Genomic DNA, 10,094 nt, shown 5'->3' on the forward strand with positions numbered 1-10,094 from the left:
GCGTTCGGGTTTGGGTTCGATTCCCGGTCAGGGAAAGGGAGGTCTTCTGACTGTTTTTGACGAAAACACAGACTTATCAAACGTAAAAAAAAATCTTACACTTCAGAGCATCATTTCTCATATGAAATCGTCTTTAAGTAGACTTGAGAAGCTGTGAGTGGTCAAAACAGATCATGGAAATTGATAACAAAGGGTGAGATGTCTTTCTAAATGAATTTTTGCTACTAAAAGTCTTGTGCTCTTGTAGAAAAGAGAATTTTGTCAGAACTATTCAGGCCATGTTTGATATCTGAATCATCAATGTCTTCTTCAGCACCAGTACAATTTATAATGGAGCCAGGAACTCTCAACATCTAGCTCCTCAAAATCATGTTTTTTTGTTGCCAGTACTATACATCAAGGAGGCAAAACTGCTGTGTGGTAAACTTGAAAATTGCTATACATGACCAATCTTCCTCTCCTTTCTTGTAAAACTGATTCCTAGTAGCCCTTTTCTCATATTCCATTGCACTTCATTCAGAGAACTTCCTTTTCTATCATGGAGTGTTCACCTACTTCATCACTCCCTGGTGGTCTAGTGGTTAGGATTCGGCGCTCTCACCGCCGCGGCCCGGGTTCGATTCCCGGTCAGGGAAAGGGAGGTCTTCTGACTGTTTTTGACGAAAACACAGATTTATCAAACGTAAAAAAATCTTACACTTCAGAGCATCATTTCTCATATGAAATCGTCTTTAAGTAGACTTGAGAAGCTGTGAGTGGTCAAAACAGATCATGGAAATTGATAACAAAGGGTGAGATGTCTTTCTAAATGAATTTTTGCTACTAAAAGACTTGTGCTCTTGTAGAAAAGAGAATTTTGTCAGAACTATTCAGGCCATGTTTGATATCTGAATCATCAATGTCTTCTTTCGCACCAGTACAATTTATAATGGAGCCAGGAACTCTCAACATCTAGCTCCTCAAAATCATCTTTTTTTGGTGCCAGTACTATACATCAAGGAGGCAAAACTGCTGTGTGGTAAACTTGAAAATTGCTATACATGACCAATCTTCCTCTCCTTTCTTGTAAAACTGATTCCTAGTAGCCCTTTTCTCATATTCCATTGCACTTCATTCAGAGAACTTCCTTTTCTATCATGGAGTGTTCACCTACTTCATCACTCCCTGGTGGTCTAGTGGTTAGGATTCGGCGCTCTCACCGCCGCGTCCCGGGTTCGATTCACGGTCAGGGAAAGGGAGGTCTTCTGACTGTTTTTGACGAAAACACAGATTTATCAAACGTAAAAAAATCTTACACTTCAGAGCATCATTTCTCATATGAAATCGTCTTTAAGTAGACTTGAGAAGCTGTGAGTGGTCAAAACAGATCATGGAAATTGATAACAAAGGGTGAGATGTCTTTCTAAATGAATTTTTGCTACTAAAAGACTTGTGCTCTTGTAGAAAAGAGAATTTTGTCAGAACTATTCAGGCCATGTTTGATATCTGAATCATCAATGTCTTCTTTCGCACCAGTACAATTTATAATGGAGCCAGGAACTCTCAACATCTAGCTCCTCAAAATCATCTTTTTTTGGTGCCAGTACTATACATCAAGGAGGCAAAACTGCTGTGTGGTAAACTTGAAAATTGCTATACATGACCAATCTTCCTCTCCTTTCTTGTAAAACTGATTCCTAGTAGCCCTTTTCCTCATATTCCATTGCACTTCATTCAGAGAACTTCCTTTTCTATCATGGAGTGTTCACCTACTTCATCACTCCCTGGTGGTCTAGTGGTTAGGATTCGGCGTTCGGGTTTGGGTTCGATTCCCGGTCAGGGAAAGGGAGGTCTTCTGACTGTTTTTGACGAAAACACAGACTTATCAAACGTAAAAAAAAATCTTACACTTCAGAGCATCATTTCTCATATGAAATCGTCTTTAAGTAGACTTGAGAAGCTGTGAGTGGTCAAAACAGATCATGGAAATTGATAACAAAGGGTGAGATGTCTTTCTAAATGAATTTTTGCTACTAAAAGTCTTGTGCTCTTGTAGAAAAGAGAATTTTGTCAGAACTATTCAGGCCATGTTTGATATCTGAATCATCAATGTCTTCTTCAGCACCAGTACAATTTATAATGGAGCCAGGAACTCTCAACATCTAGCTCCTCAAAATCATGTTTTTTTGTTGCCAGTACTATACATCAAGGAGGCAAAACTGCTGTGTGGTAAATTTGAAAATTGCTATACATGACCAATCTTCCTCTCCTTTCTTGTAAAACTGATTCCTAGTAGCCCTTTTTCTCATATTCCATTGCACTTCATTCAGAGAACTTCCTTTTCTATCATGGAGTGGGCACCTACTCCGTCACTCCCTGGTGGTCTAGTGGTTTGGATTCGGCGCTCTCATGGCCGCGGCCTGGCTTCGATTCCCGGTCAGGGAAAGGGAGGCCTTCTGACTGTTTTTGACGAAAACACAGACTTATCAAACGTTAAAAAAACTTACACTTCAGAACATCATTTCTCATATGAAATCGTCTTTAAGTAGACTTGAGAAGCTGTGAGTGGTCAAAACAGATCATGGAAATTGATAACAAAGGGTGAGATGTCTTTCTAAATGAATTTTTGCTACTAAAAGACTTGTGCTCTTGTAGAAAAGAGAATTTTGTCAGAACTATTCAGGCCATGTTTGATATCTGAATCATCAATGTCTTCTTTAGCACCAGTACAATTTATATTGGAGCCAGGAACTCTCAACATCTAGCTCCTCAAAATCATCTTTTTTTGGTGCCAGTACTATACATCAAGGAGGCAAAACTGCTGTGTGGTAAACTTTAAAATTGCTATACATGACCAATCTTCCTCTCCTTTCTTGTAAAACTGATTCCTAGTAGCCCTTTTCCTCATATTCCATTGCACTTCATTCAGAGAACTTCCTTTTCTATCATGGAGTGTTCATCTACTTCATCACTCCCTGGTGGTCTAGTGGTTAGGATTCGGCGCTCTCTCGGCCGCGGCCTGGGTTCGATTCCCGGTCAGGGAAAGGGAGGTCTTCTGACTGTTTTTGACGAAAACACAGACTTATCAAACGTTAAAAAAACTTACACTTCAGAACATCATTTCTCATATGAAATCGTCTTTAAGTAGACTTGAGAAGCTGTGAGTGGTCAAAACAGATCATGGAAATTGATAACAAAGGGTGAGATGTCTTTCTAAATGAATTTTTGCTACTAAAAGACTTGTGCTCTTGTAGAAAAGAGAATTTTGTCAGAACTTTTCAGGCCGTGTTTGATATCTGAATCATCAATGTCTTCTTTAGCACCAGTACAATTTATAATGGAGCCAGGAACTCTCAACATCTAGCTCCTCAAAATCATCTTTTTTTGTTGCCAGTACTATACATCAAGGAGGCAAAACTGCTGTGTGGTAAACTTGAAAATTGCTATACATGACCAATCTTCCTCTCCTTTCTTGTAAAACTGATTCCTAGTAGCCCTTTTCCTCATATTCCATTGCACTTCATTCAGAGAACTTCCTTTTCTATCATGGAGTGTTCACATACTCCGTCACTCCCTGGTGGTCTAGTGGTTTGGATTCGGCGCTCTCACGGCCGCGGCCTGGGTTCGATTCCCGGTCAGGGAAAGGGAGGTCTTCTGACTTTTTTTGACAAAAACACAGATTTATCAAACGTAAAAAAATCTTACACTTCAGTGCATCATTTCTCATATGAAATCGTCTTTAAGTAGACTTGAGAAGCTGTGAGTGGTCAAAACAGATCATGGAAATTGATAACAAAGGGTGAGATGTCTTTCTAAATGAATTTTTGCTACTAAAAGACTTGTGCTCTTGTAGAAAAGAGAATTTTGTCAGAACTATTCAGGCCATGTTTGATATCTGAATCATCAATGTCTTCTTTCGCACCAGTACAATTTATAATGGAGCCAGGAACTCTCAACATCTAGCTCCTCAAAATCATCTTTTTTTGGTGCCAGTACTATACATCAAGGAGGCAAAACTGCTGTGTGGTAAACTTGAAAATTGCTATACATGACCAATCTTCCTCTCCTTTCTTGTAAAACTGATTCCTAGTAGCCCTTTTCCTCATATTCCATTGCACTTCATTCAGAGAACTTCCTTTTCTATCATGGAGTGTTCACCTACTTCATCACTCCCTGGTGGTCTAGTGGTTAGGATTCGGCGCTCTCACCGCCGCAGCCCGGGTTCGATTCCCGGTCAGGGAAAGGGAGGTCTTCTGACTGTTTTTGACGAAAACACAGATTTATCAAACGTAAAAAAATCTTACACTTCAGAGCATCATTTCTCATATGAAATCGTCTTTAAGTAGACTTGAGAAGCTGTGAGTGGTCAAAACAGATCATGGAAATTGATAACAAAGGGTGAGATGTCTTTCTAAATGAATTTTTGCTACTAAAAGACTTGTGCTCTTGTAGAAAAGAGAATTTTGTCAGAACTATTCAGGCCATGTTTGATATCTGAATCATCAATGTCTTCTTTCGCACCAGTACAATTTATAATGGAGCCAGGAACTCTCAACATCTAGCTCCTCAAAATCATCTTTTTTTGGTGCCAGTACTATACATCAAGGAGGCAAAACTGCTGTGTGGTAAACTTGAAAATTGCTATACATGACCAATCTTCCTCTCCTTTCTTGTAAAACTGATTCCTAGTAGCCCTTTTCCTCATATTCCATTGCACTTCATTCAGAGAACTTCCTTTTCTATCATGGAGTGTTCACCTACTTCATCATTCCCTGGTGGTCTAGTGGTTAGGATTCGGCGCTCGGGTTTGGGTTCGATTCCCGGTCAGGGAAAGGGAGGTCTTCTGACTGTTTTTGACGAAAACACAGACTTATCAAACGTAAAAAAAAATCTTACACTTCAGAGCATCATTTCTCATATGAAATCGTCTTTAAGTAGACTTGAGAAGCTGTGAGTGGTCAAAACAGATCATGGAAATTGATAAAAAAGGGTGAGATGTCTTTCTAAATGAATTTTTGCTACTAAAAGTCTTGTGCTCTTGTAGAAAAGAGAATTTTGTCAGAACTATTCAGGCCATGTTTGATATCTGAATCATCAATGTCTTCTTCAGCACCAGTACAATTTATAATGGAGCCAGGAACTCTCAACATCTAGCTCCTCAAAATCATGTTTTTTTGTTGCCAGTACTATACATCAAGGAGGCAAAACTGCTGTGTGGTAAATTTGAAAATTGCTATACATGACCAATCTTCCTCTCCTTTCTTGTAAAACTGATTCCTAGTAGCCCTTTTTCTCATATTCCATTGCACTTCATTCAGAGAACTTCCTTTTCTATCATGGAGTGGGCACCTACTCCGTCACTCCCTGGTGGTCTAGTGGTTTGGATTCGGCGCTCTCATGGCCGCGGCCTGGGTTCGATTCCCGGTCAGGGAAAGGGAGGCCTTCTGACTGTTTTTGACGAAAACACAGACTTATCAAACGTTAAAAAAACTTACACTTCAAAACATCATTTCTCATATGAAATCGTCTTTAAGTAGACTTGAGAAGCTGTGAGTGGTCAAAACAGATCATGGAAATTGATAACAAAGGGTGAGATGTCTTTCTAAATGAATTTTTGCTACTAAAAGACTTGTGCTCTTGTAGAAAAGAGAATTTTGTCAGAACTATTCAGGCCATGTTTGATATCTGAATCATCAATGTCTTCTTTAGCACCAGTACAATTTATATTGGAGCCAGGAACTCTCAACATCTAGCTCCTCAAAATCATCTTTTTTTGTTGCCAGTACTTTACATCAAGGAGGCAAAACTGCTGTGTGGTAAATTTGAAAATTGCTATACATGACCAATCTTCCTCTCCTTTCTTGTAAAACTGATTCCTAGTAGCCCTTTTTCTCATATTCCATTGCACTTCATTCAGAGAACTTCCTTTTCTATCATGGAGTGGGCACCTACTCCGTCACTCCCTGGTGGTCTAGTGGTTTGGATTCGGCGCTCTCACGGCCGCGGCCTGGGTTCGATTCCCGGTCAGGGAAAGGGAGGTCTTCTGACTTTTTTTGACAAAAACACAGATTTATCAAACGTAAAAAAATCTTACACTTCAGAGCATCATTTCTCATATGAAATCGTCTTTAAGTAGACTTGAGAAGCTGTGAGTGGTCAAAACAGATCATGGAAATTGATAACAAAGGGTGAGATGTCTTTCTAAATGAATTTTTGCTACTAAAAGACTTGTGCTCTTGTAGAAAAGAGAATTTTGTCAGAACTATTCAGGCTATGTTTGATATCTGAATCATCAATGTCTTCTTTCGCACCAGTACAATTTATAATGGAGCCAGGAACTCTCAACATCTAGCTCCTCAAAATCATCTTTTTTTGGTGCCAGTACTATACATCAAGGAGGCAAAACTGCTGTGTGGTAAACTTGAAAATTGCTATACATGACCAATCTTCCTCTCCTTTCTTGTAAAACTGATTCCTAGTAGCCCTTTTCCTCATATTCCATTGCACTTCATTCAGAGAACTTCCTTTTCTATCATGGAGTGTTCACCTACTTCATCACTCCCTGGTGGTCTAGTGGTTAGGATTCGGCGCTCTCACCGCCGCGGCCCGGGTTCGAATCCCGGTCAGGGAAAGGGAGGTCTTCTGACTGTTTTTGACGAAAACACAGATTCTTACACTTCAGAGCATCATTTCTCATATGAAATCGTCTTTAATTAGACTTGAGAAGCTGTGAGTGGTCAAAACAGATCATGGAAATTGATAACAAAGGGTGAGATGTCTTTCTAAATGAATTTTTGCTACTAAAAGACTTGTGCTCTTGTAGAAAAGAGAATTTTGTCAGAACTATTCAGGCCATGTTTGATATCTGAATCATCAATGTCTTCTTTCGCACCAGTACAATTTATAATGGAGCCAGGAACTCTCAACATCTAGCTCATCAAAATCATCTTTTTTTGGTGCCAGTACTATACATCAAGGAGGCAAAACTGCTGTGTGGTAAACTTGAAAATTGCTATACATGACCAATCTTCCTCTCCTTTCTTGTAAAACTGATTCCTAGTAGCCCTCTTCCTCATATTTCATTGCACTTCATTCAGAGAACTTCCTTTTCTATCATGGAGTGTTCACCTACTTCATCACTCCCTGGTGGTCTAGTGGTTAGGATTCAGCGCTCTCACCGCCGCGGCCCGGGTTCGATTCCCGGTCAGGGAAAGGGAGGTCTTCTGACTGTTTTTGACAAAAACACAGATTTATCAAACGTAAAAAAATCTTACACTTCAGAGCATCGTTTCTCATATGAAATCGTCTTTAAGTAGACTTGAGAAGCTGTGAGTGGTCAAAACAGATCTTGGAAATTGATAACAAAGGGTGAGATGTCTTTCTAAATGAATTTTTGCTACTAAAAGACTTGTGCTCTTGTAGAAAAGAGAATTTTGTCAGAACTATTCAGGCCATGTTTGATATCTGAATCATCAATGTCTTCTTTCGCACCAGTACAATATATAATGGAGCCAGGAACTCTCAACATCTAGCTCCTCAAAATCATCTTTTTTTGGTGCCAGTACTATACATCAAGGAGGCAAAACTGCTGTGTGGTAAACTTTAAAATTGCTATACATGACCAATCTTCCTCTCCTTTCTTGTAAAACTGATTCCTAGTAGCCCTTTTCCTCATATTCCATTGCACTTCATTCAGAGAACTTCCTTTTCTATCATGGAGTGTTCACCTACTTCATCACTCCCTGGTGGTCTAGTGGTTAGGATTCGGCGCTCTCTCGGCCGCGGCCTGGGTTCGATTCCCGGTCAGGGAAAGGGAGGTCTTCTGACTGTTTTTGACGAAAACACAGACTTATCAAACGTTAAAAAAACTTACACTTCAGAACATCATTTCTCATATGAAATCGTCTTTAAGTAGACTTGAGAAGCTGTGAGTGGTCAAAACAGATCATGGAAATTGATAACAAAGGGTGAGATGTCTTTCTAAATGAATTTTTGCTACTAAAAGACTTGTGCTCTTGTAGAAAAGAGAATTTTGTCAGAACTATTCAGGCCGTGTTTGATATCTGAATCATCAATGTCTTCTTTAGCACCAGTACAATTTATAATGGAGCCAGGAACTCTCAACATCTAGCTCCTCAAAATCATCTTTTTTTGTTGCCAGTACTATACATCAAGGAGGCAAAACTGCTGTGTGGTAAACTTGAAAATTGCTATACATGACCAATCTTCCTCTCCTTTCTTGTAAAACTGATTCCTAGTAGCCCTTTTCCTCATATTCCATTGCACTTCATTCAGAGAACTTCCTTTTCTATCATGGAGTGTTCACCTACTCCGTCACTCCCTGGTGGTCTAGTGGTTTGGATTCGGCGCTCTCACGGCCGCGGCCTGGGTTCGATTCCCGGTCAGGGAAAGGGAGGTCTTCTGACTTTTTTTGACAAAAACACAGATTTATCAAACGTAAAAAAATCTTACACTTCAGAGCATCATTTCTCATATGAAATCGTTTTTAAGTAGACTTGAGAAGCTGTGAGTGGTCAAAACAGATCATGGAAATTGATAACAAAGGGTGAGATGTCTTTCTAAATGAATTTTTGCTACTAAAAGACTTGTGCTCTTGTAGAAAAAAGAATTTTGTCAGAACTATTCAGGCTATGTTTGATATCTGAATCATCAATGTCTTCTTTCGCACCAGTACAATTTATAATGGAGCCAGGAACTCTCAACATCTAGCTCCTCAAAATCATCTTTTTTTGGTGCCAGTACTATACATCAAGGAGGCAAAACTGCTGTGTGGTAAACTTGAAAATTGCTATACATGACCAATCTTCCTCTCCTTTCTTGTAAAACTGATTCCTAGTAGCCCTTTTCCTCATATTCCATTGCACTTCATTCAGAGAACTTCCTTTTCTATCATGGAGTGTTCACCTACTTCATCACTCCCTGGTGGTCTAGTGGTTAGGATTCGGCGCTCTCACCGCCGCGGCCCGGGTTTGATTCCCGGTCAGGGAAAGGGAGGTCTTCTGACTGTTTTTGACGAAAACACAGATTTATCAAACGTAAAAAAATCTTACACTTCAGAGCATCATTTCTCATATGAAATCGTCTTTAAGTAGACTTGAGAAGCTGTGAGTGGTCAAAACAGATCATGGAAATTGATAACAAAGGGTGAGATGTCTTTCTAAATGAATTTTTGCTACTAAAAGACTTGTGCTCTTGTAGAAAAGAGAATTTTGTCAGAACTATTCAGGCCATGTTTGATATCTGAATCATCAATGTCTTCTTTCGCACCAGTACAATTTATAATGGAGCCAGGAACTCTCAACATCTAGCTCCTCAAAATCATCTTTTTTTGGTGCCAGTACTATACATCAAGGAGGCAAAACTGCTGTGTGGTAAACTTGAAAATTGCTATACATGACCAATCTTCCTCTCCTTTCTTGTAAAACTGATTCCTAGTAGCCCTTTTCCTCATATTCCATTGCACTTCATTCAGAGAACTTCCTTTTCTATCATGGAGTGTTCATCTACTTCATCACTCCCTGGTGGTCTAGTGGTTAGGATTCGGCGCTCTCACCGCCGCAGCCCGGGTTCGATTCCCGGTCAGGGAAAGGGAGGTCTTCTGACTGTTTTTGACGTAAACACAGATTCTTACACTTCAGAGCATCATTTCTCATATGAAATCGTCTTTAATTAGACTTGAGAAGCTGTGAGTGGTCAAAACAGATCATGGAAATTGATAACAAAGGGTGAGATGTCTTTCTAAATGAATTTTTGCTACTAAAAGACTTGTGCTCTTGTAGAAAAGAGAATTTTGTCAGAACTATTCAGGCCATGTTTGATATCTGAATCATCAATGTCTTCTTTCGCACCAGTACAATTTATAATGGAGCCAGGAACTCTCAACATCTAGCTCATCAAAATCATCTTTTTTTGGTGCCAGTACTATACATCAAGGAGGCAAAACTGCTGTGTGGTAAACTTGAAAATTGCTATACATGACCAATCTTCCTCTCCTTTCTTGTAAAACTGATTCCTAGTAGCCCTCTTCCTCATATTTCATTGCACTTCATTCAGAGAACTTCCTTTTCTATCATGGAGTGTTCACCTACTTCATC

General features: G+C 39.6%; 11 non-coding genes across 11 annotated transcripts; all 11 read left to right on the plus strand.

Annotated features, from left to right (window-relative positions):
- The first annotated feature begins 563 nt into the window (after positions 1 to 563).
- On the plus strand, positions 564 to 635 carry TRNAE-CUC (transfer RNA glutamic acid (anticodon CUC)). Its single transcript has one exon. It is a non-coding gene; the product is annotated as a tRNA-Glu (tRNA).
- A 526-nt stretch (positions 636 to 1,161) lies between these two features.
- On the plus strand, positions 1,162 to 1,233 carry TRNAE-CUC (transfer RNA glutamic acid (anticodon CUC)). The gene has a single exon. It is a non-coding gene; the product is annotated as a tRNA-Glu (tRNA).
- A 2,317-nt stretch (positions 1,234 to 3,550) lies between these two features.
- Positions 3,551 to 3,622, plus strand: TRNAE-CUC (transfer RNA glutamic acid (anticodon CUC)). Its single transcript has one exon. It is a non-coding gene; the product is annotated as a tRNA-Glu (tRNA).
- Positions 3,623 to 4,149: 527 nt separating this feature from the next.
- On the plus strand, positions 4,150 to 4,221 carry TRNAE-CUC (transfer RNA glutamic acid (anticodon CUC)). Its single transcript has one exon. It is a non-coding gene; the product is annotated as a tRNA-Glu (tRNA).
- Positions 4,222 to 5,340: 1,119 nt separating this feature from the next.
- TRNAE-CUC (transfer RNA glutamic acid (anticodon CUC)) lies at positions 5,341 to 5,412 on the plus strand. The gene has a single exon. It is a non-coding gene; the product is annotated as a tRNA-Glu (tRNA).
- Positions 5,413 to 5,939: 527 nt separating this feature from the next.
- TRNAE-CUC (transfer RNA glutamic acid (anticodon CUC)) lies at positions 5,940 to 6,011 on the plus strand. Its single transcript has one exon. It is a non-coding gene; the product is annotated as a tRNA-Glu (tRNA).
- A 527-nt stretch (positions 6,012 to 6,538) lies between these two features.
- TRNAE-CUC (transfer RNA glutamic acid (anticodon CUC)) lies at positions 6,539 to 6,610 on the plus strand. Its single transcript has one exon. It is a non-coding gene; the product is annotated as a tRNA-Glu (tRNA).
- A 509-nt stretch (positions 6,611 to 7,119) lies between these two features.
- On the plus strand, positions 7,120 to 7,191 carry TRNAE-CUC (transfer RNA glutamic acid (anticodon CUC)). Its single transcript has one exon. It is a non-coding gene; the product is annotated as a tRNA-Glu (tRNA).
- Positions 7,192 to 8,317: 1,126 nt separating this feature from the next.
- TRNAE-CUC (transfer RNA glutamic acid (anticodon CUC)) lies at positions 8,318 to 8,389 on the plus strand. The gene has a single exon. It is a non-coding gene; the product is annotated as a tRNA-Glu (tRNA).
- A 527-nt stretch (positions 8,390 to 8,916) lies between these two features.
- Positions 8,917 to 8,988, plus strand: TRNAE-CUC (transfer RNA glutamic acid (anticodon CUC)). The gene has a single exon. It is a non-coding gene; the product is annotated as a tRNA-Glu (tRNA).
- Positions 8,989 to 9,515: 527 nt separating this feature from the next.
- TRNAE-CUC (transfer RNA glutamic acid (anticodon CUC)) lies at positions 9,516 to 9,587 on the plus strand. The gene has a single exon. It is a non-coding gene; the product is annotated as a tRNA-Glu (tRNA).
- Positions 9,588 to 10,094: the final 507 nt, after the last annotated feature.

The sequence above is a fragment of the Pseudophryne corroboree genome, chromosome 8, assembly GCF_028390025.1.
Source record: "Pseudophryne corroboree isolate aPseCor3 chromosome 8, aPseCor3.hap2, whole genome shotgun sequence".
NCBI classification, from domain to species: Eukaryota; Metazoa; Chordata; class Amphibia; order Anura; family Myobatrachidae; genus Pseudophryne; species Pseudophryne corroboree.